The following is a 22,375-nucleotide window of genomic DNA, read 5'->3' as shown; positions in this document are numbered from 1 at the left end:
ATAATAAGAGGGATGCGGTCATGTGCTTCCTTCAGGCTTTTTTCATGGTAAAAGCTTTCTGCTCTTTCTCTGCCACTTCTTTTCTCAGAGAACTTTCAGAGCTGCCTCTTTGTTTCCTTTGGTGCCATTATCCCTCAAACCTAAATACCCCCAACAGCCAAATAGCCCTCCATCAGCCTCACAACAGCTACGCCATCAGCCAAATTGCCCTCAACCACTTCTCACGCAGATTAATACCCTTAAACAACAATCACCCCTTTAGACTAACAGCCCTCAACCACAACTAACCAAACAGCTAAATGCCCCCTCATCCTTCTCCAACTACCCCACAGCTGTAGCAACACTCTAGCACCCACCTAGCAAGAGGATAACAACCATATGGGACCCCAAAAGCAACCACTTGGTAATTCCCTAGCAACCACTTGGGACCCCTTAGCAACCACTTGGTAACATCGTGGCATGCACATAAGAACTACGTGGGAACGGCTTAACAGCTCAGCGGTATTTCAGGATTCCATTTTACATGCAAACTGCATTTAACATCATTTCATAGTATTTATGGTGTTAACATTAAACAACCCCTCATCCTCATCTACCCCACAGCCAAAGAACCCTCAACCAAAATTACCCCCACAGCAAAATCTCTCAACATTTACCCTAGCAGCCACATTTATTATACTAATAATCCATCATTTGTCATATAAAAAATAATAAACTGATTTTAAAATCTACTCTACATCACACAATGTCAATGATTAAATGTTAAATGTAATCCTGCAATAATGCTGAAATCCTTAAATACTGTTAAATGCTATTTAAACATGAAATGTAATTTGCTGTGGAGTAGTTGAGGATGGGAGGATTTTTAGCTGTAACCCAAGTCCAAACGTCACAGTAGATTAGCATCTTGTCGCTTTTAGGGGACGCTGCCCTGTCAAGCTGTATATGCCAAGCAAGCCATTTAAATATGGCATAAAGATATGGGCAATGTGTGATGCCAGGACAAGTTATGCCTGGAAAATGCAGGTCTATACTAGGAAACCTGCAGATGGTGTTCCTGAAAAGAACCAAGAGAAGCATGTGGTTCTGGAGATGACTGCAGGTCTCAAGAGACACAGCATAACATGATAATTTCTTCACCTCCTATGCTCTTGGTGAGGAGCTGCTCCAAAAAAAATCACCATGGTGGGGATGATCAGAAGAAACAAGCCAGAGCTGCCTCCCGCCTTACTTGTTACACAGGACAGAGATAAATTTTCCTTCAGATTTGCCTTCACCAATACTCACACCCTTGTGTCCTACTGTCCAAAGAAAAGGAAAAATGTACTCCTGATGACAACTCTGCACAGGCATGCAGCTGTGCGCACCAGGGAGGACAAGAAACCCAATACCATCCTGGATTAGAACAGGAACAAAGGCAGAGTCGACAACCTTGATAAGGTGTGTTGATTTTGATTTTCATGTACTTCTCCATCATCGGTTTGTTTGAACTGCACTATAAAAGTAAGACTTATTTTCATGGAGAACAAAATTACGAACAGCACAGAGTCAGTTGTATCCATTTGAATATGCAAACATGTTTTAGATTGGATCGTTAGATGTGATGCCTTGATGCATCATGCAAAACATGAGATATTAGTTGTATGTACTCATGATTTTATCCACTTTTTGCACCTTTGGAAGTTACTGGCACATACTCTTTTCAGAGGAAGACAGCACATTGGCCGATGATGTTATTTTTCAACATATTAGATGTGTCATTTTACAACGCATTTGTGGTGTGGATGGAGGTGAATCCAGGATGGAAGCAGGGGAAATATTTCAAGAGGAGGCTATTTCTGGAGGAGTTGGGGAAAACCATGCGGGCATCTCACATTCAACAAGGCCAGCACCTTCCCCGAATGCCAGCCTCAGCCGCATTGGTAACATAGATCCAGGAGCAAGAAACGAGATCACTTGCTACAAGAAAAAGGTGATAAGAGGAAGAGGTGCAGTCTGTGTGCACCAAGAGATGTCAAAACAAGCATAACATGCCATAAATGCAATGCATATCTTTGCAAGAGACATGCAACAACCTGCGCATATTGTCCAACATGTTCATGAGCAAAAAAACACCACTGAAGTTTGAGTCAACACAATCCACCACATTTAGAAGCCTGATTTTGTTATCAGTTGACAGTTTTTTTTCTGTTATCAGGCAAAAACACATCTGATAGACTGGTTAACATGTTATTGTTCTTGTTAGTTATTCATTAATGTATGAAGACATTGATCTTGGAATATTGTGAAATTGTCAAGTGCAGTTTTGGGATAATTTCCTTTGTATACAGTTAAAATATTCATTGTCCCTTTTGACCGGGAACACAACACGTGTTACACTTTTTGTGACTGTATAAAATTTTTTAAAGGTTTCAAAGCAAATGTCCTTGATAACTCTGAACCAAAGTACTCTGTAATAAATATTATATCACGTGTCACCTGATTATTTCTTATACTCAAAATAATCCAGAAATTTCTTTTTAGAACTTGCTTTCAAATGTATAAGCTCAAATCAATGAGGCACACAAGCCAGTAAAAACATATAAAAGTTCAAAACTTATATAATATTCACTAGAACTTAAGTTAATTAAAAAATCTAACACAACAAGTAGTGATAATATGTATTATTACAGTTTTGTATGGTGAGTCTTCGTGGAATGGTTATTTCTGACCGGGAACACAAAATTGTTTAACACGAAATGAACACGTTTCTCGTTGCAAAATAAAATTAATCGTCAACATTTATAGGACGAAACAACTCACTAAAATGCCTCAAAAGGTTTGCTACCACTCACAGGCCTAAATTTAGCTGCTAAATGGCCAGTTGTCAGGTGACTAATTAGCTTGCCTACAAAGCTCTTGGCAAACAATATGCAAGCAGACACCTATACCCCCCTTGACATCCACAGTAATTTTTAGATGGCATTAGGCATCATTAGTTAGCCAGCTAGCTAACTTAACCAAATAAGACTGTAGCTGAATAAAGCAAGCCCTGGACCAAACATACACAAATTTATCAGGCTAACTAGTTTACACAGCTAGCTAATACAGTTAGCTAGGGGTTTTCTGCCATGTACACAACATTAAATAAAAATGACAGAATTACATAATCATATATCCAAATTATAATTACCAAGAACCGAGTAGTTACAACACTATTTCGTGACAACTAGCTAGCTACAATATTTGCTATTTGTGCTAATTTCTTTTTGCTACGCAAATTAAAATATACAGCTGGCCAGCTAAAGTAATTTAGCTAGCTGGCTAACTATCTTAGCTACCTTTCTTGAGGTACGTTAGCTAACGAGCTGGCTAAGTTAGCTGGCTAGGCTAGCTAAGATACCAGTTATAATAGACAGAGCATTTCGCTCTTTATATCTAAATATAAAGTTCCTCATTTTTAGTTTCTCATTCCTCAAAACATTTTTGTTTTGTCAAGTTACAACGTTTATCTTTGTGTTGAGCTTTCTCACACTTTATTCATTAAATTTAATGAAATTTCATTTCATTTCAAAAAGCGTTTAACATAATTAAACATGATTTAATTTTCACTTAACCAGCACAGACCCTCTCCCTCACTCCCTCAGCCAGTACTATAGGGACAGCTAATCAACTCCTCAACCTCAGTTACCACACAGCCAGTCACAACCCCTCACCCTCAACTACCACACAACCCTTATTATTTTCACAGCTAAACAGCCCTCGAGCACAACTACCCCTCGGCTAAATAACCCCTCAACATGAACTATGCCACAGGCAATTACCTCTCAAAAATAACTAACCCAGTAGCTAAATAACTCCTTATCCTCAGCTACCCCATAGCCAATTACCCCAACCCAAACTACCACCACCTCCATATAACCCTCAAGCACAACTGCCTCCACACCTAAATAAAGCATAAAAACAACTACCCAACAGCTAAATAACTCCTCAGCCTCAGCCAATTAGCCTTCACCACAAATTACCCCCACAGTATCTTAACAATTACCCCCATCAGCCAAATTGCTCTCAACAACTTCCCCCACAGCTTAATAACCCCTCAACAGCAATTACACCATTAGACTAATGGACATTACCCCAACAGCCAAATTCCCCCTCATGCTAAACTACTCCACAGCCATAGCAACACTCTAGCAACCACCTGACACTAGAAACCGCATAGCAAGACCATAGCAACCACTTGGTAAAACCCTAGCAACCACTTGGTAACACCCCAGCAACTTCTTGGTAATTCCATATCAACTACTTGAGACTTCATAGCAACCACCTAGCAAGACCATGGCTACCACTTAGTAACAGTTAAGCTATCACTTGGGATCCCATAGCAATCATTTCGAACTCCATAGCAACCACATAGCAACACCATAGCAGCCACTTGGCAACACTCTAGCAAACACTTGACACTCTATAGCTACAACATAGTAAGATGATGATGATGATGATGATGATGATGATGATGATGGAACATTGGACAACTGCTGTAAATGTCTTTCATCAAACATTTTAGGTATAAGGGTCAGGGCTTTCAGTGCTGTACTTTGATATACTCTTCCTACATGACTGAGTATTTACTATTACTACATATGAACCTGTATGTCTGAGTAATTATTATTACTATGTATCTTCCTGCATGTGTGAGTAATTATTGCTACTCTGTATATTTCTGCATATCTGAGTAATCCTTATTATTCTCTATATTCCTGCATGTCTGACTCACAATTATTACTCTATATTGTCACGGTTGGCCCCACCCTGTCAGTTTGTTCACCTTATCAATCCTGTCATGCTCTGTTTTGGCTTTACTTCTTGGTTTTCTTTCCATGCATTTATTTGTTTTGATTTTTCTGTTGCTCCCCCTTGTTTGACTGCTCCGCCTGTTCTCTTCTGCTTCTAGTTGTTCTTTGTTAACTCTTGTTTATGTTCCTTGTTATCTCGTGTATATATTATTTGTGTTTCTCTCATCTTGTCTCTGGTTCACTCAGCCTGTATTCATTGTGCTAAGCCTCCATTTATACTAAGGTCCTGTCGTGTTTGCTGTTCGTCTAGCATGTGTTCTTTATCCCAGGTTATTACCATGTAACCTGATCCCAGTTGTGTTTCTGTCAGTATATTTGGTCTTTGTTATTGTGTTTTGCTTTTGTGTTCTGGCTCTGTTTGTCTCTACATGTCGACCTCCATTCTACTGACTCTGATTTTGTTACAGTATGTTCCAGAACACTTGCATCCTCTCATTGGTCTGTTCCAATTTGCTTGTTGCCTTGACACACTTCTCACTGCTTTACAGCGTGCAGTAAGTGAACCCGAGCTCCCTTTTTAAAAAATTCCCTTCGATTAGTTTTTACGGTCAACTTCTTTTTTTCTGGCTTTAATTCCCGGTATCGGTATGTCAAGACTTTACTATAAAATTAGATTTAATGGGCGAAGTTAACGGCCAGAACCGCCTGAGCTAGCTAGCCACTTGTTAACCTGTCTATCGGTCATTTCTGTGTGAAATACAGGGTGTCTGACTATCCGGCTACATGACATGATTAAAATGATTTAAATGACTGATTAAATTCACCCAGCGCACCTGAAGTGGTGCTTCACAACTCGAGATGTGTTACTGCTTTTGTGGAGAGGCGTGCGTGCGTGAGTGAGTGTCTGAAAGAGTCACAGAGTGCCTTTGAACTTGACTCCTTTCTGATGGCTGAAATTATTCCTTGAGTCCGTATGCAGGCAAAGTAAACATCAGATATGTTCACATTTAAAGTTATGAGGAAATATGACTCAATAAATATGAATTAATGAACAATTTCCAGATTAGGCAAACTGTCAACACTCAAATTATGAGATTGATTCTGATTCACATTGTCATTATGGGATTATAAAGTGATTCTTTACGTAAACATAAATAAGTAAATAACCCCCTAAACTGCAGAACATTATTCATTCACACAGTTAACAAAAAAAAAATCCTCTGAAATATTTGGTGTTCTGGTACAGGTATAAACACCACTCTCACACAGAAGCCTTGGTGTTCTGGTACAGGTGTAAACACCACTCTCACACAGAAGCCTTGGTGTTCTGGTACAGGTGTAAACACCACTCTCACACAGAAGCCTTGGTGTTCTGGTACAGGTGTAATGCACCTGTCCATTGTCAGTCTCTTGTGGTCTCCAGGCCTTTCTCCTGGCAGGTCTATCCCTCTGTGTCATCAGACCCCTGCAGCTCATTCAGAATGCTGCTGCACAGCTCATCTGCAACCTCTTGAAGTTCTCTGTCACCCTCCTGCTGTGTTCTCTCCACTGGCTCCTGTAGCAGCTCACATCAGATTTTAAACACTGACACTCACCTACAAAGCCATAAATGGACCAACTCCCACATACCTAAAAGCACCAATCAAAACTTCTCTTTTTTCTTGTTCACTGTGGAATTTTTCTCTGAGACATAATGGTTTATTAGTAGTGGGTGAATGAATGAATAAATTAAGTTTTAGTGGGTAACAATCTCTTCTTCTGGTCTGTGGTTACCCACCTTTCATTTCAACTTCATACTGGTTATGTGCAATAATTTCAAGTTGATTTCTCTAGATTATTTGAAGAAAAATTGCTTTTCATCTGAAAGGTTATGTAGTCCATTCATATTAATTCCTCTGTCGTCATGGTTAGCGTCTCCATTTACAGCACTTCCTGTCTGCAGCTGCTGAATTTTATTCCTCTATGGCCCTGCTGCAAACAAGCCCAGCCCCCACCGGAACCAACAGCAAAGCCACTGTGGAGCTCTGATCTCCACATGACTGGACTTCTGGTACACACACAAGTGATCATACAACATATACCAAGTTAATAAGATAAGCCAGTCTGATACTGTAGACTACCAAAATATGAACCACTATTTAAATAGTATTGAAGTATAATTATGTACCAGAGTGGAGACTTCAAACTACCAAAATATGAACCACTATTTAAGCAGTATCAAGGTAAAATCGTATTTATATGTACAAAGTCAACCAAATCAGATGATATGGAAACTGGTTTCCTAGTTAGCTGTTCACATTGAGTTGTTCATGCTTGAAATATCAGGCTTCTTCTGTAACCCATCAGCAAACAAGCAATGACATCTCTTACTTATTACTAACTGCTTTGAGAAAAACTCAAAAATACCTCTGTATCAGGACAGCAGGAATGTCAGATTGATCGGGGGTGATGTACCCCTTCAGACTGTGTCCCTGGTGTATACTGTAGGAAGGAGGGACATTCTAGATGGACCCAAGTGCAGAGGAGGAAAGGGAAATGGAGAAGAAGAAGAAGCCAACCAAAAGATGTAATCACTACAGGGAAGGGGAGTGAACTGAAAGAGTGGGAGTGCTACAGAGCACTGCACAACAATACTGGGAAGAAACTTGCAAATGTAGAGCTTGGTGATGATGATAGGCATACTTGACCAGCCCAGTATGGGAACCAAACTACTGCCCTCACTTGTCAAGGATATCCATCTTAACCACCACTCTACAGAGGAGGTGCATAGAATAGCCAGAGGAACAACAGTACAATATATGTATATTATGATTATGTACACAATGTACAATGTATATGGTTGGGTATATATGTACACAATCTACAGAATGTACATACCCATTTTGTATAATAACATATCTACAGTTGTTGTGTAACAAGGTAATTGAGTATAAATATATATATACAGATATACAGTTATGTTACATGGTGGTGGTCCCCACAGTTTATCAGTTTCCCTGATTCAGGGCCCGAATGGCCTGTGGGAAGAAGCTCCTCTTCAGCCTCTCTGTCTTGGTCTTCAGGGAGCGAAAGCGCCTCCCTGACCTCAACAGAGAGAAGAATCTATTGTTGGGATGGGTGGGGTCCTTCACAATTTTCCTGGCTTTGGTCTGGCACCGCTTGTAGTAGATGGTCTGCAGGTCAGGAAGTTCCGTGTGAGTGATGCGCTCTGCTGAACGCACTACCCTTTGGAGTGCTTGTCTGTCCTGCTTGGTGCTATTCCCAAACCAGACTGTGATGTTCCCCGTGAGGATGCTCTCGATAGTGCAGGTGTAGAAGTTCCGTAGTACTTTGGAGGGCAGTCTGAAGTCTCTTAGGCGTTTGAGGTGGTAAAGACGCTGACGAGCCTTCTTTGCCAGGGAGTTGGTATGGTGGGACCAGGACAGGTCCTTCGAGATGTGAACACCAAGGTACCTGAAACTATCTACTCTCTCCACCGTGGTTCCACTGATCCTCACAGGTTGGTAGTGCCGCTCCTGCTTCTTGCTGCAATCCACGATCAGCTCCTTTGTCTTACTGACGTTTAGGAGGAGATTATTTTCCTGGCACCAGTTTTCCAGGTGTTTAATCTCCTCCAGGTAGGCCCTCTCGTCGTTGTCTGAGATCAGACCCATGACAACAGTGTCGTCAGCAAACTTGACAATGATGGTGGAGCTGGAAGTGGCTGTGCAGTCGTAGGTGTACAGTGAGTAGAGCAGGGGGCTTAGGACACAACCCTGAGGAGCTCCAGTGCTGAGGGTGAGGGTGGATGAGGCGCAGTTGCCCACCCGTACTGATTGTGGTCTGTCTGTTAGGAAGTTGGAGATCCAGTCGCACAGGGATGTATGCAGTCCTAGATCCCCCAACTTAGTAGTGAGTAGGGAGGGGATGATAGTGTTAAATGCTGAACTGTAGTCGACAAATAGCATTTTAACATAATTTCCCCTCCCTTCGTCCAGGTGAGTCAGTGTAGTGTGGAGCAGCTGTGCAATTGCATCGTCAGTGGAGCGGTTGTGGCGGTATGCAAACTGCAGTGGGTCCATGGAGGCTGGCAGTGAAAATGTGATGAAGTCTCTGACTAGCTTTTCAAAGCACTTCATCATAACTGATGTGAGTGCGACAGGGCGGTAGTCATTGAGGTCGGAGGGTCGAGGTTTCTTCGGGACGGGGACGATGGTGGACCACTTGAAGTTGGTACGGGACGATACCGAGCGTCAGGGAGAGATTGAAGATGTCGGTGAATACCGGGGCTAGCTGATCTGCGCAGGCTTTGAGGACCCTCCCGCAGATACCATCTGGTCCCATCGCCTTCCTGGTCTTCACCCTTTTAAACACTCTCCTCACGTCACTCTCCGTGATAATGAGAGGGCGCTGTTCTATGGTGGGCCCCGCGCATGTGCCATTGGCTGCGCCGATAGTGCCATTTGGACTAGCGCTGTTAGCACTAGCACAGTTAGCATTGGCGCTGTTAGCATTAACACTGTTAGCATTAGTGCTGCTAGATGTAGCCTCGAAGCGAGCAAAGAATGTATTTAGCTCGTTCGCCAGAGACTCATCCGCACTCATCAGTCCAGAGGGTGGGCTCCTGTAGTCCGGGATCATCCGTAGTCCCTGCCACAGGGATCTAGAGCCACTCTGCTGGAACTGTGTCTCTAGTTTCTTCCCGTAGCGCCGCTTCGCCTCCCTCATCGCCCTGCGCACTCCGTATGCTGCAGACTTGTACTCGTCCATGTTCCCACTGATGATCCCCGCATTGTAGGCAGCAGTGCTAGAGTTCAGAGCCTCGTGGATGGTTCTGTCCACCCAGTGCTTCTGGTTGGAAAACTTCTTGATGGTGATTCTTGGGATCGTGTCGTGCACCAGTTTCCCAATAAACCCCACTACTGCCTCCGTAAACTCGCTGACATCATCAGTGCTGCATTTAAAGCTACATTTATAAAAGTCTGTACTGTTTTCCCCAACTAATGCGTATATGCCATTCTATCTAACAAGTATTTCATAGATATAAAGAATAACAGCAAAACATAGTGGAACCTACACCTAGGAGATTGGCAGAAGAGAAGTGAAAGACCTCACATTATTCTTAAGTCTTATTCTTTCCGTATTTACAGAGGAGTCACAGGTGAACAGCGTCCAACAGAAAACAAGACATCCATCCTGCTGGAAAGAACAAACACAAAGGTGCTTGACATGAGAAGAAGTGATTTGAAATGCTCACAAACTGCTTTTAAACATGTTATATGTGCATCATGTTCAGATGGTAACACTACAAGTTTGCTGTATATGACCTTTGCCTTTTTTCTTTTTCTTTTCTTTTATTCTCTTCCCTTAGATGTAGAGTTTTGCTGATGCTACATTACGGCCTGATTAAGGAGGTGTTGTCCTTCACAGTCAAACATTTCCTCATACTAATCTTGGGTGCTGTGTATGCTTTGTGTTGATCAAAACTTAGCTGGCCACTGGAGGTGTGTACAGGGCAGGAGAGTGAGCTAAGTTTGATCCCAGTGATGAGTCCCTGTCGGGCCTGCAGGGCTGCCTGTAACCCTGGCCCTCATCTATCACATTGCATGCTGCAGTCATTTATTACAGAAAGAAATGTGAACTAAGGTCAACAATGGCACTTACACAAAATTGCTACATCGAATAAACTTTAGACTGTATGTGTGTGTATGTGTGTATGACTTTGTGCATGGCACCCACTCCCCAGGATGGGTTTCATGTGGGCCGGTGCTGCACCTAATGATGGCAGATGTGCAATGGAAGTGAAAGTTTGGATTGATGTGACCCGTCGGAGAGAGTCAGTCATCCAACCTCACACTCCAACGTGATATGAGAAACAGGAGGCCAAATTTAACCCACTAGGCTTAGTGCACCTAATGGTACTGTTCACTTATGCATACTGTCAATGCCACAACACAGAGCCTGGTAAACCTGGACTTCAGGTGACACTGTTTGGATGTTGTGCTTACTAATCTTAGCTGCAACAGTTATTTAGGTCATTATATCAGGTGATATAATCAGGTGATTACTGTCGGCCAAACAGTACTAATCCAAATTCTACCAATGCCAAAAGAAGATGACCTTAAGTTGACTGAGTAGTGAAGAGCAAATGAATTGAGTTTAGACAGACTAACAAACTGGGTATCTGACAAACATATAAAATAAGATGTTATTCTAAGTACAATAATCTTCTCGTGAGAGGTTCTAGACTTGTAGTTACTTCTGTTTAAAATGACTCTCTGCTGAAATCAGTTTTTAAAAACTGATCTCAGGGGTGGCATAAGAAGGAAAGGCTCAACAGATGTGTTCATGCAAATTTATAGCTTCTTTGTCTCAGTCTTAGGCTTTGATTGTGTCAGGCATTTACCTCGAGTTACCTTACAAAACATAAATTAATTCGATATAGTATTAAAAGAACAGAAAGAGGGAAACAAAACAACTGGAACACAAGAGCAAATTTTATCTAATTTATTTAATTTAATTTTATCACACTAATTTCACCTGAGCACTTAGTCTGCACATTTATAAATACAAAGGAGTATAAATACAAAGGAGTTCTTACAAACAATATAAAGCACACTACTAATTTTTCATATATTATCTGGCTTCTCCTACTACTAATTCAGAAGCACTTTGCTTGCACAGCTGATGAAGGACCTCAAAAACATTTCATTACTCAAAGACAAAACATTAGAGAATATTCAAAGAAAACAGATAATGGTTCAAGGCAGATATGACTATGCAATATTTCAAACATGTATGTGTAAATGATTTATTTCAAATCAGGAGTGAAAGACAAATTAGAGAAAATGTTTATTTGAGGATATGCTATTTAGTTTGGGAAGTTCATTGTATGGAAACATTCTGGAAATTAATGTATAGTCTATCCTGTCCTCATCTTGGTCAAGGCTGGTCAAGCTGCTTCAAGCCTGAGTGGAATCTTGATCCGCATCTGAGTATTTTTCTGTGCTTGGACTGAAATAGTTTACTCAAAGTGCTGAGCCCTTTGGATGGATTGGAAAAGTGCTGCTCATGGCCTGAGGGCATGTAATCTGCAGCGTGAGGGTCTCCGAGCAGCTCTCTCACCTTGGGTGAGGCGTCCTTGTGTAAGTAGTGATAGGGCTTTTTGCCACTGTTGTCACGTATGTTGCAGTTGGCACCATAATCACGCACCAGAACACTCAGGACTGATTCGTGGCTGTGAATAGCAGCCATGTGTAGTGGGGTGTAGCCGTCATAGCTCTTGATGTTAACGTCAACCCCTGGCCCACCTTGCTGTGAAAGAAGAAGGATCTTGCGCACCATTTCACTGTTTCCTTGTTTAGCAGCCCAGTGAAGTACTGTGAAGCCAGAAATGAAGTTTCTCTTCTCTGCCAGCTTGATGTCCTGGAGCAGAAGCTGGCAGATTTGATCCTGCTGTCCTGCAGCACACTTCACAAGCCACTCATGTTCTCTTGGCCCTAGACGGAAGATGGCTGACTGCTTTGTATCCACACCTGGTTTGGTGTCTTTGTTGACCCTTTTCAGGGCTGGTGAAGCAGGTGCCACAGAGTGCCTCTGCTTGGTCCTGGCTGATCTGTACAAGTCATATCCATCAGTCACTTCACTCAGACATGCTGCCACAGTCCTTTCAGTCCGTTCATGGGCCATCTTTAATGGGGTTCCAAAGTTCCAAGGGTGTAGATGAGTTGTTTTTCTTTGAATTTCCTTGGATTTCCTAAATAATCTTTTTTTTCTTGCCAGGACTCTCTGGTCCATCCCGAGGTAGTGCAGGGAAGGTCTCATCAATCTCCTCTCTGCCACTGGCCATCTCATCTCTGCTGATGTTCCCTGAGAAGCAGGTTATTCCTGCTGAAAATGACATACAGACAAATTTCAAATTAGCCTAGTGTCCTCAAAGTAAGGCCTATACTCCTAAATTTCATTGCAGAGAATTAGCTACAGTATAAAATGCATTGCCGTTAAAGGCTAGGATCACCACAGTGTAAAACATGTCTATATGAATCTGTGTTCAGATAAAGGGAAAAACACAAAGAAAAAAATGAGTCTTTCAAACTGCAGAAATAAATGACTGAAGAGTGAAATTCAGCACCAGTTGAAAGTTACAGCCACCATAGATAGTTAGCTGGTGCATTTGGACCTCACCATGTGTCTCTTGCGCAAGCTGGATTTGATCTCCTGCACTTGCAAATGAACAGTAAAAATATACAATCTATATTTATACTAATTAAAGTAACAAAATAATGGATCTATACATCACTCCCATTAGTCCATGGGCTAGTACTACCATTACAGGCTTGAGCATTTTGGTCAGATACATTTAGTACACAGACATATCTCATGAGTTTTCCTCTCTCCCACAATTCTTTCTACAGAGCAAACATGCCCAAGATTAAACAGAGACACACTACAACCTTACACCTAGTGTATATATTCAGAGGACTAAATGAATGCAACAACCAAATAAAATACAAACTGTGCTTTCTGGACTATATGATGTTTTGGAAACGTCTTTTTAGTACTAATATATGGTAAATATGCATTTCATTTTATGTTCACTGCAGTTTATTTAAAGTCACTCAGCAAACTACTGGTTGTGGAAAATCAATCAGTTTAAGACAAGACGAATATATATAGAAAAATTGTGTGTATAGGCTCATAAAAAGAATAACTGGAGTAAATTATATTGGCTGTGGAACCAAAGTCTTAATCAATCTTTTTTCTGGAAAGCCCAGTAATATGAAGGCTATCCAACTTTATGAGACTCAGTGAATGTTTACTTTGCATTTCTTGACTGACAGGAGAGCATAATCTCTTCTGTCGTGGACTATAAAGCATTCATGTAACTATTACTGAAAAACACTAAAAGAGAAAAAAATGATCTTTTTTCAAGTGTTACATCCTGTGTTCGTTTGTTGTGTGTGTGTGTGTGTGTGTGTGTGTGTGTGTGTTCCATTCTAGATTCCATTACAGAGTTTCATGTTTGCAGAAAATGTGTTTCAGATGTTCCCCAAGCCATTGTGGTACTGAGGAGCAACCCCTGAGCTCGGGGAGGACTGGTCGAGTCCGTCAGAGGTCCTCCCTCCCCTGCCGGATGTTGTCTTTTCCCTGGAGCTCAGGACAAGTTGGGTGGAGATAACCCAAGCTTCTGCAGTACAGACACCTCCCTTCCTGCATCCGAGCGTTGCGTTCACTTCGGGAAATGCGGGTGTGTCCGAGCTGGATTAGCTGGGATTCGGACTCCCCCTGCTGGTCATGCACATGAACAGGGCTAAAGGTGCACAGAGAGGTTCACGAGAGCCTCGACTGATCTCTGGTCCCCGTGTTCTGCGCCTCTGCCACACACAATTGTCAATACGCAAGAGCAGATGGATGAGGTCATGGAGAGCGGCAGGAGCATCACGGTGGACCAGTTCATGTTTAAGGTCCTCTCTGAGGCCCTGGTGAACAGCAGCCATCAGCGCTGTGGGGTTCCATCCACTCTCAGCCGCCACAGTGTGGAACTCACTCACATAATCAGCCGCCGCTCTTCTCCCCTGTCGCATGTTAAGAAGACGGGAAATCATCTCCCTCCAGTGACTGGATGGCCGAAGGTCCGCTTAAGGGCAGCAGCGAATTCTGCTGCAGTGGAACAGACGTCAGTTTGGTGCTTCCAGACCAGGGTGGCCCATGCCAGAGCACACCCAGTCAGAAGGGAGATGATGTACGCCACCTTTGCTCGCTCTGTGGGGAACCAAGATGGCTGCTGCTCGAAAGCCAGTGAGCATTGAAGGAGAAACCCCCTACAACCTTCTGCCTCACCAGCATAGCGCTCAGGGGCAGGGAGCAATGGCTCTGAATGTGAGGTGGGCAGGATTTGGGCTGGCTCTGCTGCTGCCTCAGCCCCAGCTGCCTCCTGACTAGGAGGAGCCAGAGGCACTGGTGTTTGTGTCAGGAGGTCTGTCAGGGTCTGTAACGGAGAGAGGATCTGTTGCAGGGTCTGCTCATGTTGACCAACAGTCACCCCCTGATTAGTCAGAGCCACCTTTACCTGTTCCAGAACAAACTGTTGAGCTGGGTCCTTAGCTGGGTCCTTGGCTGGGTCTTTCTGTAAGGCGGGCTCGAACCCAGGTCAGGTAGGTGATGACACCAACAGCCTACTGGGTGAGAAACCATGCTCGGGAGAGAGACAGACTCAAGAGAGAAAACTGGAGAGGGCAGGGGATGTGTAAAAACACGAACACCCTTGCAGACAAGAAGTGAGGTGTAGCACAAGGGCTCATAGACCTCAATACCTGAAATTACCACCTAGAAGCTTGGCTCAGAACTTTGGCAAAGAGCCAGCGCTGAATGGCTGGGTCACTGGGCTTATATAAAGTCTAGCCCAGCTGTTGGGTGTTAAACCTGATTAGTGGTGTGCCTGACTCAAGGCCTCCCTCTGGTGGCCGGAGGGGGGCATCGGCCTGGCACCAACCCTTACACACACACATGCAGTCTGCAGGCACCCCCAAGTCAGATTTAAGACATTTCAATACTTTTAATGCAACTTCCATTGTAATTTAAAACCAAATTTGCAATGAGGATATACAAAAATAAAGTTATTTTGAATAACTTAAACATGGCAATTGAGAAACTGATACTTTCAGACTAATGTTGAGAAGCTTCATTTTGAAGAGACATAAGAACACCAAATAAACCAAGTGATGAAGAAACTGACAGAAAAAAAACTAGTTAAATTAGGCACTTTCTACATAAATGATAGCAGGATATTGTAAGCAATGAATACAGACAGAAGCAAAAACAAATGATCTATCTTTCTTTCTTCCGGTATTTTGCTAGTGAGAGCAGAGCTGTTACTTCCCTGTAATCCTCACATGTAGCTAGCTAGATAAAGCTGGAGCTAACAAGCTGATTTCTGAGGGGATTTCAAACCATATTCACAAAATATGTAGAAAGTTAAACAATTATAAATAGAGTGGAACATTTTGAGATGGACAGTGTTAAATTGAATCAGTCTGTCTAGAATTTCCTGTAGAGATCCACGACTGCTTGCTAGTCACTTGAGTTTGGTAACGTTAGTTATCTAGCTAGATAGCTTCATAATTCCATTTGACAGTGTATATGCCAACCAGATTGAACAAGACCAAAAAATGTTATTTGATTAAAATTAAAAATCTACTCAGATTTTTCCTCATCTAGATGGACATAATCAGGGTTAAGCAATTCATAAAACTATTTAGCTAGAGTGCTGAAGGACTAAACTCTAATCTATAAGCATCATGTCAGCTGGGAGAAAATGTTAGCAAGGACAGTATATCCACATTTCTAACAAGGTAGAAATATTAAACATTAAAGGGATGACTAAATAAGGCAAGTGAGGGGACTACGTTTTCGTCTAGGCCTCCTCTATTTGATGAAACTGCTGCCAATCATGCTGCTTGGCCTGGAAACACTTGAAAGTAAATGATAGTCACCCTCCCTCCCCCTACCTCCTTCACACATAGGTGAGAATTGCTGTCACTCCAAGACAATGGCCAATAGAAATCAATATAAAATAGAAAAGGGGGGGTCTAATGCTCTATTCAGGAACACTTTTACATCAGTATCGTGCATTTTCAGTTAACCAAAGGCTTGTGTATTTTGGGTTTGTTTACGAAGGAACCGAACGCATGTTTTTACGCAAAGAAGTGAGCACGCAATTAAAGAACTTTACTAACACTCTATATACCATTTAAACCAGCGGAAGTTCCAACACACACACAGGTAACTGTCACCTGACTGAGGAGACCTACAACTAGCAGAGCTGAACATCTGAGACTGGACATCTGAGACTGAGAGACAAGGAAAGAAAAACCCTGTATATCAAACTCTGTGTATCACAACACCATCCAGTGATCTGTGGTCCAATCTCACTGATCTACTCCCAGTTCTAAAGAATAATGACGTATCCTCAAAACTTCAGCATTCTGCAAATACTTGACAATAGTGATAAATGTAGGACACAGTTGTCTTGAGTGTGATAATGTTATACCTCAGCTCTTACTGGTCTGTAGTGTAATAGCGAGGTTTGTCTGGTTCATGCTTCTCAAGAAGTGCAGTGTGATCTCCAGCGCCCCCTCTCTGATTTTGCTCTGATCCTTCTTATCCTCCATCTGTCTCTCAGTGCATGCTGGATAATCTGCTCTCAGTAGATTCTTAAATCTCTTCAGCTCATTCTTCACCAGAGAGATGATTTTGTCCTCCAGCTCCTGAATAAACAGTATCAGTATAACTAGTGTCATATACAGATCTTTTTAACACAGGATAATCCATTATACATAAGAGAGGACTGAACTGAGGGGCATTGGGTGGTCATGTGGACATTATGGTTTATAAAAGAACATAAACATATTAACTGAGCTGTATCTTAAAGTTTCATTTTTAGTTTTATAAAGCTACAACACAGTAGTTTGTGAAGTTTGTGTATCTTTCATTATCATCTTAATTACAAAAAAAAACAAAACATTAAAGTAAAGAATGAACCAGTAAACCACAGAATTTCATCATGATCTGTGATCTAAACACACTCTAATGATAAAGACCCTTCCCCCTCTCACACACATTTACACACCTTGAACACTGTTTTTCTTTATAAATATTTTCAGGTTTCTTTTGGGAACTGTTAACAAACAAGACAAAGATGTTAATGGTTTATAAACATGAATTCAAGTTAAATTGACACTTTTGTAAAAGATGATGTGATACATCCTCATCCACACAGTACAGGGGGCAAAAGAAGAGAGAGAGAGAGAGAGAGAGAGAGAGAGAGAGAGAGAGAGAGAGAGAGAGAAATGTAACAGAGCAGCAGGCTCTGGGGATAATCATGGAAGAAGCACCTGACAGACTCTGCCCCCTAGTGGATACTCTAGGAGGTGAACAGGGAAGGGGAGACAGCAGGCAAAACACAACTGAGACAGGAAACCACACAACTGGGACATGATTCAAACTGAAGGAGTGAGTGAAACATCACACTGTTCTACCCACTACATTACTGGGAAAGTGAAAGGAGTGAAGGGAGTGATGAGAGTGCTGAGAGTGCTTGGTGGAGACATAAGTGGAGGAAGGAAGCCAAGTATTCACCTAACCAGAAGGGGCAAGTTTATGGGTGAGAAAACCCTCAGTCACTTCTAATGAAAAACAAAGTGACTTGTCTGGTCCGAGGATCAAACCAGCGTCTGCACTAGTGTGGGGATGCAGCTTTAACCACTACGTGTGTGTGGTAGACTCAGGACACTCTGTACCTCTCCCTAAACACAACAGGAAATGAACACAGAACAAAGGACAAATAACTGGAAGACAGAGAACAAACACACAGGGACACATCCTGCAACAGGACATTTCTCCTCCTAATAAACAACTGCTAGAGAGGGACTCTCCTCAGAAGAAACAAGAAGAGACAGACATGAGGGAAGACCGTCCCTCACAGAACAGGTAAGAAAGACGACAGGAGACTCTTGTTGAGAACTTTCCACTTGAAAAAATACCAATTATAAAATACCCACACACCAAGGCTTCATAAAGAGAGTCCTGAGTGAAGTAATTATATAGGGGTGGGGCACCTGTGGGAGATCAGACTAATGAGCACTGATTAACTCCCAGCTCATGGCCTCCCTCTGGTGGCAGCTTGCTGGCATTACGAGCCATCGGTTACAAGAGAGAGTTGGAGAATGTGTGTGTGGGTAGATGATGCTGAATCTCTTTCTCCTTTTCTCCTAAAACTAAAACACACCTGTTCTAAAACACACACTCTTATTAGTTTGACCTGTAGAATGGTGACATTGTTTACTGGGGTATTATTGTTGTAATTTTGGGGGAACTTCACTCCCTCACACACTGGGAGGAACACATCCACCCCACTTATGAAAGAATCTGAGTGTGTAATGTGTCACTCACCATAGGACTGAGGTCACAGGTCCACTGCTGAATGCAGGAGGATGTTCCATGGACCAGTCACTCTTCATAGACACACAGCTGGGTGCTGGAGGTGATTCACTCTTCATAGACACACAGCTGGGTGCTGGAGGTGCTTCACTCTTCACAGACCCACAGCTGGGTGCTGGAGGTGATTCACTCTTCACAGACACACAGCTAGAAGCTGGAGATGATTCACTCTTCACAGACACACAGCTGGGAGCTGGAGACTCTGCTCTCTCTACCCTGATGAAGATGAAGAAAGTGTTGATTGATTACATCCTTCACTACATCTCATTTATCCTGAATATTCCCTCTGCCTGTTTCCTCAGATTAAGTGCTGATGGAAAGCTCCACACTTTGGGTCAGAGGTTCCTTCTCCACTGCTGGTGTTATGAGGCTCCATCATGGAGTTGTTCCTCTTCACACACACAGCTGGACACTGGAGATGCTGCTCTCTGCTCCCTGTCAACAGTTCATCCCTAAATAGTAGGACCAGGACACTGAAACACTGATTATAATTAACCTGATGTCACTGCAGTGTGAGTGTTTCTGGTTCATGGCACTATTTCCCTTCTTCTGGAGCGCTTAGATATAGTGTTCTACATATACTCCCACATTTATTTGACACTAATCACATGTTACATTAGTGCCAGATAGAGTTATCTAACTGCGTATTGACCAGCTTTCTACCAACGCTCTGCTCAGGTTGTACGTTCAGATCAAATGGAGGAAAGATAAGTGGGATTTAAATTCAGAGATTTTCATTAATAAATCTGCATACAGTAACTTCACCTGAAAATGTTAAATATTAATAACTGAATCTACACTTAGTTCAGGTGTTCAGGGCAAAGTCAGATTCTTAAAGTATCTGAATATCAGTGCATGTAAGATTCTACTGGTATCATTGTCCAGCATACCACACATTGCCTTACCCCTTTAACAGCTACTATACTGTTAGTCTGTATAATGTATTCATGAGAATCAATTCTAAAACTTCATATTTTATTACACCTTTTATTATACTTTTATACATTTTGAAAACAGTTGTCAAGGATGTTGTTGTTCTTTTAATAACCTTAAATGTGGAGTTGCTAATAATAATTACAGCCACACTGGACATATGGCTGAGCATAAAATATACAGCAAATCAAGACCAAACACATCGGGGGAAAAGTATCTGAATAACTCAAAATTAAAGTCTCAGTTTTAGCAGCGTCACAGTGAGGAGTGAGATAAAGGTGTCAAAGCAACTCTACATGTCCCTAGAAAAAAACATTAAACACTGCACCTGATGAGTGGATCATCACAGCCGTGATACCCATTAAGGACCAATTGTTCCACCAACTATTGTACTCGGAAAAGAAAATACTTCCCCAAGAAGACAAAACATCCCGAATGTTTAATGATCACGTAAAGGAGCTTAATAAATAGATACAAGTCTGTTTCTTGTATTCTAAAAAATAACACAAGAGAAACTGATCAAATCAAACTGCTGTAAGGTGTATAAGTTTTCTTTAACATCCTAAAATAATTTGAACATTAGCACAAAACTGAACTGAAATGTATCTGAAATGTAAATGGTTGATTGTGCTAATAAGTGGAATCAAATCTTATTTGGTCATTGAAACTTCACCCCTCGACTCAGTGAGCATTTAAGAGGAAAAAACAGAACAAGTTGGATAACATTTTTTAAGCACCAAAAACACCTGTCAGCTGTTTCTACAACTACTGTTTGACTCTGTGAAACAAACCAGATTCCTGTTTGGTAACTATTGAATGATGGTTACAATGGGCAGGATTGTGATGAAGAAAAGACACTGTGATGCTCTTCACCAGCCCTACGAATCATCTGACACTGTGACTCTCTCCACAAATGATCAAGCCACTCTTCATCACCATGAATGGAACAGTTTCAAGAGGCACTGTGCTGTGTTTAACTCTTATGTGATCTACAGAACTTCAGACTGTACTTTAGAACAAATGTATTCAGTAGTTCAATAATACGTTTGAACACAATTGCAACATCAGTGACGTCTGTATTAATTAACTGAACAAGAGACAGTCAGTCTGAGTTTTTATCTGTACACCTGTACACACTCTCTCTGTTTCTATCTGAACAATAATCTGGTTGCACCTTTTTCTCTTTAGAAGGAATCAAACCAGTACGAGCACATTTCAGTCCCATTACATCACAAGACTAGAAGAACAAGCCTTGTCTTGTTATGATTATTAAATCTCCCTCTGTGGATGTGTTTGTACCATACCTCCCTCTGTGTGTGTGTGTTTACCATATCTCCCTCTGTTTGTGTGTTTATACCATATCACCTTCCGTGTGTGTGTGTTTATACCATATCTCCCTGTGTGTGTTTATACTAAAGCTCCCTCTGTGTCTGTGTTTATACCATATCTTCCTCTGTGTGTGTGTGTGTGTGTGTGTGTGTGTGTGTGTGTGTGTGTGTGTTTACCATATCTCCCTCTGTTTGTGTGTTTATACCATATCACCTTCCGTATGTGCGTGTTTATACTATATCTCCCTCTGTGTGTGTGTGTGTGTGTTTTTACCATATCTCCCTGTGTGTGTGTGTGTGTGTGTGTGTGTGTGTGTATGTGTGTGTGTGTGTGTGTGTGTGTGTGTGTGTGTGTGTGTGTGTGTGTTTATACCATATCTCCCTGTGAGTGTTTGTTTATACAACATCTCCACAGGAACAGACATGGTGGGAACAGAAGATTCAGCAACAAACATGGAAGCAGATCCAGAAAACAAGAGAAACAACCATAAGCACAAGACAGACACAAATACAAATATGTAAACACCATGAATACTGTAAGAGGTGTATTAACACTGCGGGTGTTAACATCACTGTACAAGTGTTTAGATAAAATTGGATGGGTAATGTTAGCACTTCGGGTCACTATACTAATAGTGTAGGTGTTCATTCAGCACTTCAGGTCACTACACTAACAGAGTAGCGGGTTGTTCTGTTTAGGTTCTCAGACACAACCACTTGTCATCACCAGAAACCAGTTTAGCTGCTTGAAAAGAATGAAACATTTTCTATCAACATTTGTTGTGTGAGACAGAGAGAAATCTATCATGTCGTAGTGCTGGTGTCACATATCTGTGTGAGAGAGAGAGATGGAGAGAGAGAGATAGCAGGGGTACAGAGAGAGAGATGGAGAGAGAGACATTAGAGGGGTACAGAGAGCGAGATGGAGACAGAGAGCAAGCGGGACAGAGAGCAAGAGAGACAGAGAGAGAGAAATTGAAGGGGTACAAAGAATGAGCACTCAGATGATTTGGCTTCAGTTCAAGTTCTGAATAACAGTTTGGAATTTGCACACAGCAGTTTTCATTACCAGAAACTAGTTCAGCTGGTCTGTTTTTTATCTTTTGACTCTGAGCCATGGGCTGAACACTTCAGGGGAGCTGTTAGCATTTTAGCTCTGGGGCCAGAGTGAAGTGAAACTTTTCACTATGTGATGGAGCTACCCTCCACCACAGTTTGTTCATATGGAGTCTGTATTAGAGATGCACCAATGCTGTGCATGTATATATTTATATATGTGTGCATGTAAATTAACACACACAGGAATTGTTTGGTCAAACTTTATTGATATGATTTATTGAGTGATGTAATTAACATGCATCT

The 22,375-nt window shown here is 41.9% G+C and overlaps 1 long non-coding RNA gene across 1 annotated transcript; it reads left to right on the top strand.

The window, feature by feature from the left end:
* The first annotated feature begins 12,551 nt into the window (after window positions 1-12,551).
* Window positions 12,552-13,858, top strand: LOC145651129 (uncharacterized). Its single transcript, XR_014116846.1, has 3 exons — window positions 12,552-12,692; window positions 13,169-13,324; window positions 13,755-13,858. It is a non-coding gene; the product is annotated as an uncharacterized LOC145651129 (long non-coding RNA).
* Window positions 13,859-22,375: the final 8,517 nt, after the last annotated feature.

The sequence above is a fragment of the Electrophorus electricus genome, chromosome 1 (genome assembly GCF_041902795.1).
Source record: "Electrophorus electricus isolate QZ-2024a chromosome 1, ASM4190279v1, whole genome shotgun sequence".
Classification (NCBI taxonomy): Eukaryota; Metazoa; Chordata; class Actinopteri; order Gymnotiformes; family Gymnotidae; genus Electrophorus; species Electrophorus electricus.
This window is presented reverse-complemented; position numbering and strand designations above follow the sequence as displayed.